This window comes from Anarhichas minor, unplaced genomic scaffold (assembly GCF_050575085.1).
Source record: "Anarhichas minor isolate MPS153535 unplaced genomic scaffold, ASM5057508v1 ptg000012l, whole genome shotgun sequence".
NCBI lineage: Eukaryota > Metazoa > Chordata > Actinopteri > Perciformes > Anarhichadidae > Anarhichas > Anarhichas minor.
In genome coordinates, this window is record NW_027466458.1 from 5455001 (window position 1) to 5462454 (window position 7454).

A 7454-nucleotide genomic window follows, 5' to 3' on the forward strand; every position below is an offset into this window, starting at 1 on the left:
GAGGACTGGATACGTGAGGTTAGGCGAGGGGTGGAACCTACATGCCTGCTGGGTCTCCTCATCCTGACAACATGACTGACTAGCCCCACAGCACAGAGAGAGAGAGAGAGAGAGAGAGAGAGAGAGAGAGAGAGAGAGAGAGAGAGAGAGAGAGAGAGAGAGAGAGAGTGATGCATAATTTGTTGTGCCTCCCTCATCCTTCATCCATCAGCCGTCAAGGACATTTGTGGGGAATTGGTCTCCTCCTCTGATAAGGGCCATGTGATGTCAGAAGCCTCACTGTGGGGACGATGACTCATGCACCTCGCTAAAGGAACCCCCCCCCCCCAGCATATCGCCACACTCAGTCCCGCTGGCCTGCTTCATTTCACCCCCTCACATTCCCCTCATGGACCTCGCACTGTAGCACAATAATTGGCTGCATGGAACAATTCCCTGCAATGGAAGTGTGAAAAACAACAACAACTACGATATATAGCGATGAAGTCCAGAGTATGAGTCACGAAGGGAGTGAAGGCCTGGTGACATTCCTCACAAGCGGCAGAGCCAGCCAACAGTCAGTCTCTCTCATTTCATTCCAGGACACCCAAAGCACGCCAGAGACATTTTTAATTAGGCGGCGAGGCTTACATTCTGTGTTTGCACGCAATTCAGTTGCTAAAAGAAGAGCAGCGACTGCGTTCGATTCCCGCACACACACCTGACCCACGTGACCTTCATCTGTCAGTGGATCCGGGTGATCTAATTCCAAAGCGCTTTGTGCAAAAAAGCTGCCTCAGTATTTTTAGAAGTCCATCCAAAGCGGCAAAATAATATATATACTTTTCAGGGTATTAAAAGGACTCGAGGACTTTGTGTGTCGAAGGAGAAAGAAGTGACCTCGACTTGCGTGCTTTCCAAAACATCACACTTCTATTTTTACTTGCTTGGTGCAAAAATCCATGTCTATTGAATATTTGCCTTCATGTTCGCAGACCGTCTTTGCCTCTCATTCACCGGTACTCTCTAAAACTTTCATCAACGGCAGCTCATTGCTTTCACCTGACGTCTCAGGTGTGTAACGAGTCTCTGATTGGATGGCTGGGTTCCACCTCACAGTGCCACTGAAACACCCTGAAGGAGCCGGGGACATCTGACAAAACATCAAGTCTTGAGTGCTGCAGACTTGTGCCGGCCATGCTGAGAGTCCTGAGACCGAACAACGCCGCCAACGACCTGTCAATCACAAGGTAGCCAGACCCTGAAGCACACCCTGCTTTGTCATCTATTTTAGTCTAAATGGGACCATAAGTTACTAAATGAAAGAAGAAGACTTCAAACTAGCGATATAGACCATAAACTCATGTTTACATTGTTTACTGAGGTAATAAATCAAGTGAGAAGTAGAGTCATTTTCTCATAGACTTTTATACAACCAGAGGAGTCGCCCCCTGGTGGCCATTAGAAAGAATGCAAGTTTAAGGCACTTTAGCATCGGCCTCACTTTTATCAGACTAGAAGGATGTTACTCCAATTTACTGACAACCCCTGAACATGAAAAAGTTGAGTTATTAGGTAGCTGCTGTATATCATTTTTTGCACCGTTTATAATCAGCAGTGGGCTCTTACGACATAAAAAAAGGTGTCACTTTACTTTCGAGAAAAAACACAAGTGTGACAGTAGTGATCAGTGTTTCCTCTGAAAGGCTTGTGTGGGTTTTCTTCTCTTAATGATTGATGACATTTGGATTCCTCTGATGTTTAGAGCAGTTGCATTGCCCAAAACACTGGGTTTCCTTTTGAAGAATGGAGATACCAACGCTATTTTAGAACTGTGTACAGTTTCTGCGACAATGACGATGTTTGCCCAAACTTCCAACATATTCAGCTCCCTCAAATAGATTGAAAGACTCATGGGTTGAATGGATTCAAGTCTCATTTTCCGTTTAATTGATGTTTTTCTGTTGACGGGGACAAAGACGATTCCTTCAATAAATCCCTCTGAGGTCTGATTTTCTTTGCAGGTCTGACTGGAAAACACAAAGATATCATGAAAATAGTTGTAGTCCTGCTGTTTTTATCCCACTGTAATCTCTCTCACACAGGCTCCTTGACGTGGGAGTAACAATGTACTCTAGCAGTGCCTTTGTGCAGCCTGGTGGTGCAATAAGATGCAGCCAACTCCTCCTGCTGTTCAGATGAGTCAGTCCTGTAGGGTCTGTATGCATCCTAATTCATGTATTTAACAATGTTAAACTCTGTTTTAGTAGGAATGTCGAAAAAGCTAAATTCACTTTTAAAAAATATAGAAAAATATTTTCTAGTTTGTAGTTTACACAGAGCAGTTTTAAGCCTCACATGCAGGTACATCAACACCACAGATGTAACACACCATAGATTCAAATATAGCATTCGGTGTGTTAAAGAGAGGTGGAAAGAGTACAAGAATATAAGATAGTACTATATGACACTACTGGTTAGGACCCCCTGCTGGGCTTGGAAGAATAGAATCCCTGTTGAATAGAGAAACCAATGGCTCAATGCAGTGAGTGGACAGACAAGCTCAGCAGAGTTGTGTCAGAGTGCTGACCCCCACTGACATCCTACTTACACCACCAGGACAATCTCCTACTGCACATCCTTTCTATGTTTCTATATTTAAATACACTTGCCACTTTTACAATATACTTGTTTTAAAGTACTGTTATCTGTTTCTTTATAATATTTGATTGTAGATTTTAATATTTTTCTATTTTTAAACGATGTCTCGATTGTTGCACTGTGTTCATTGTTTATTGCTATGCACCACTCACCAAGTCAAATTCCTTGCATGTGTGACGTTCTCGGCAATAAACGGTTCTGATTCTGATTCTGATACAAAACAAACGCAGTCAGTCAGTGGTGATGTCATTCAGTGTGTCATTGGTCATTTGCAGGCCTCTGGCGCCTCCTAGTGGCTCGCGCTGCGATGTGTTACAGCAATATGGTCTTTAGAATATATATTATATAATGGAGAGAGATTTATTTTACAATAGTATTGGAAAATAGTATAAATTGCCGCGCGGTTGACTAGTCTGGATTTACTCATTACATTATGTCATTATAGATGTGGTGTTATTCATATCATTACCTGTGTGCGCCGATGCTGTAGAGATAGTATAAAGTACACTTAACTACTGTTTCTGCCCTCTAGGTGGCAGCATCTCTCTCAACACGACCAGCCAGGATGTAGCCGGTTGTCACTGCAACAACAAAGTGGCTTCACATTGTGTTCCTTCTGAAGGTATCAGTTCAACAGCTTTGTTCAGGACAAAACAAAAACCACCATATGAGCATGAGTTAAATGTGTAATATTTCCCTTTATGTTTGAAATCGTATTCAAAAACATTTGTGTATCCCCAAACCCAACACACACACACACACACATATATACCGTACATAGCAATTACTGTTATGAAAATCATGTTTTTCATAATCATGTAGCTTTGTCAGAAAAAATACAAACCTTATATATAACCTTAAATACCTTGCTGGTGTTATGACTCCACAGTGTGATTGATACCGATACTGCTGCTTATGTATTTCACAATTTATAAAACAATCAACAATATAGAGGGAGCTTGTAAACAAACATTTTATTATTTTATTGTTTTCTCTATTGAGACATTTTGTTTTACACACCCTAGAACTATGTGTCCACTTCGACGCGTCCTTGTTTCTGTTTCGAGATGAACACAGTCACAGTCTGTCAGGGACAGCTGAGGTGGAGATGTAATCCAAACCGGATTATGAGCATACAGTGAGTGCTTTATGACACCGAGGGATCAACGTCTTCATTATCACTGCGTTACTCGCCGCGGTGAATGACGGTGGTTTTGTACAACTTGGGAGGTCGAGCCTCTTAACTCTTTTTTTCACAAGCTGTGATCACTTGAGAGGAATATTACATATGTGGTGGATGCTCATGTGGTTTGTTAAAGAGAAAGAAAACCTGTAAGTCTCCCCACAAGACTGCTTTGATCACACAGACATCTTGTGATCTACAGATTCGTGGCACGTGCAGATTGCTGGAGGTAGACTAACAGGCAGTATGCATGACTTTGACTCATGTGACACTGAAAACAGAGAGCAGTCGCTGTTGACCGTCCAAATAAGAGGGTTTTTCTAATAAGACGTGATAACAGCTATTGATTTTGACAGCACAGAATATAGATAATTATGAGAAACGCGTTTAAAGAGTTTGCATATCTAACACATGTTCTGATTGTGGTTCACTACCTGCTCGTGACTCCTCCTCACAGGTTGCATTTGTCCATAAGCTGTGAGCAGTTCAACCGGAGTCAGTATTTCCTCTCATGTTGTAAATTATAGGAAGAATGATCTGGTATTTCAAACAAAACTATCGGAGAAAGCATAAATATGGGATTCTTTCCCATAATCATCTCGCAATCCACTGAAGCGGCCCCGACCTCAATGCTGGCAACCACCATTTTATGATATCTTACGTTTTTGACAGAAAGATTCTTTCGTAATATAGGGAATAAAAAAAGCATAATGTTACTCTGGTCAGTGAGAATAATGTGGATAATAGAAGACAGCTAATATAAACTAGAATCACCATCATTGTTGTTGTTGTTGTATGCCCCCGCTAACAGTTTATCTCCATGTCTGTCCAAAATGTCACCACTTCATAGTTTTAATCTCTTAGACACGTGTGTGAAATTGTCATAATTAGCATATGAATTATTGAGTTATGGCCACAGAGACCTTTGACCTGTGAAGTCCTAATCAGTTCATCCTCGGATTTGAAGACATTCGCTGCAGGTGCTTCTGAGATTATGCGTCCACAAGAATGGACCGGACGGACCGCCGTCGTCAGCACACATTTAAAAAAAGCTGAAACTGCAAGTCAATACAGTTAATACGGCATGTTTTGCAGCGTGAATCATCGCTTTACATTCAGCATTGACACATGGCATGAAGAGGCCGGTTGAGTCATTCAGGTTTGAAAATCTTGGTGTTTTTTTTTTTTTATTTGAAGTATTGCATCCTCAACTTACACGGCTAGAATCATCATCAGACTGCATGTTTTACAAAGGACGGCCACAGGTTCAGAACAACAGGACGACTCTCCCTACGGGGGGCTGCTCGTTTGGTTCACCTCCTGGACTCCGCTTCGCTCAATGCCAAGACGCCAGGATGGAGTGTGGTTTACAAAAAGACACTGCAGCTTCCACTTCAGTCGCGACCGGCAGACATGGAACTGAACGCTCCCGGAGAGTGAACCTGAACCAGTCGAGACACGCACGTCTTGTCTACACCTAACCTTAAACACGGGGGGGGGGGGGGGGGGGGGGTACAGACGTAGCTTTGTCATCACCAGCTTATGAAGATACGCTATTGTTTGTAACCTACAGCATTGTCTGGATGCATTTGTCTTTTCATGACAAATACTGTGCAGAAGTCTGATGTTTACCGAGCAGCAGGTGGGAATCGGCCCAACCGAGATCAGTGCAGACTAGTCATGGACCAGGTGCCTCTCTAAAGCTCAGCCTTGGTAAGATCATCGAGCACTCACACACACACACACTAACTCTCTCACACACACACACACACTGTACGCTCACATAAGAGAGAGGACAGACCTGGCTTCAGTAAAATCAGTTCTTAAAGTTGGATTTATCCCATCTGGGAATACAACATTAGATTAGCTTGCCACATGAGACGATACAATGAGTGCCAGACAGTTCTCACACATTTCAGTGACAAAACAACAACACTATTGTCCCCAAATGCAGTAAAAATATATTGTACTCTGAGCAGGTTAAAACACCACTGGGATGCGATTCCGGTCGGCACACGGAGTGGAATTCATTTGTCGTCAAAACGCGGGACTTTTCTTTTCTCCTGCCAGCAGTGCAGGTTCATAAAAACAAAAAGAGCTGAAGGTTAATAACTTAAACATGGGTAGAACACATGTAAACTGTCCCTCAGAGGGAGAGAGAGAGAGAGAGAGAGAGATAAAGAGAGAGGACACTGAGGTGTTCTGAGGTGGTTTTGGCATTTTTTTCATTTTTTTGTCATATAATCAAGCACCAGAAGCGGATACTTTCTGATTCAGTGCCAAGTCCAACAACCTCAACAGAGCTCCGCAAAGAGCTCACATGTCAAACTCTACACCTTATTGACGTCCTTTAGAGGAACCAAAGGATTTGTTCTTGTTCCGTTTAATATTTCTTTAAATGCTCAGTCGGAGGCATTGAATTGTAAATGTAAGACACATTTTGTCAAGTGAAACACAAGTCTAATAGAGACTTCAATCCTCCTGATAGAGGAAAGTGGAGTTTTAGACCCCTGTTGTCGTGTAGTAGCCGGCTCAATAGTTGCCGGTAAAGTCTTCGGCTATCGATGAGTCTTGTGCAGAGATGACCCCCCCCTTTCAAGTACAGACCTGGCTAACATACAAAACAAGATGGCGAATGTTTCGCCTCGCGTCGTACGGAAGCCATTCTGTCTATCCGGTTGTTTTCGGTCAGCGTTTACGGTAACAGGCATAGCGTGTTGTCGGGGCGACTCTAAACAGGCGAGGCTCAGCACTAGGAGCAGCTTTAGGGGCCAATTACATTTCAAGTGTCCATCGAATAAAACATCAGGAAAACAAAATGGCTACATTTCTTATCCCCTCCCACCCTCCCCACCCAAAAACAATTGACAAAAAAGCCATCAAATATACAATTTTTAAAAGAAGGAATGAGGAATATACAAGCATCAGAAAGAGGAGTAAAATAAGACAGAAACAAAATAAGTTAACTTCTTTTCCCCCCGTTGCTCCTTTGAGGGATCGAGAAATAAATATTTAAAAGGGAGGCGTTGTATTTTTTTTTGTTTTCTTTCACAGACAAAAAGATTCATGTGAGATCCATGAGAGAGAATAAAATAAAGTAAAATACAGAGAACTGTGGCTGAAGTGCAATTCTTAATGCCAGTGGAGTTGGGATGGTGTGGTGGAACATTGACATCATACAACCCGTTTTCTTCTCCCCACACGTTCCTCCACAGATCACCTCACCACCAGTGGAATGCCATACACAGCCCCCCCCCCCCCCCCCCCCCCCCTCCCAGTTTATGAATATTATAAACAAGAGAGGAAAAAAAAGTCAAATAAATAAAAAAAGAGTGCCACACAAACTCAGCGTTCTCCATCAGAAGTCATGGATGGGAAGTTGCTCTGTCTATGTTTTTTTTTTTTTTTAAATCACTTCATAGAGTAACTTTTCCTTCTCAGGGCAGCAACAGGATGAGCAACTTGTAAAAGTGTCCACCTGCAAACTGAACAAACTACTAGTGTCTATTCCCCATCCACCGCCACTCTGGAGAGGATAAAATCTTTCCAACATTGGAATTTAAAATGCATAATAAACACAGGTCAAACAGCAACAGCGGCAATAGTTCCATCCATGAACTCATTTAAAAAC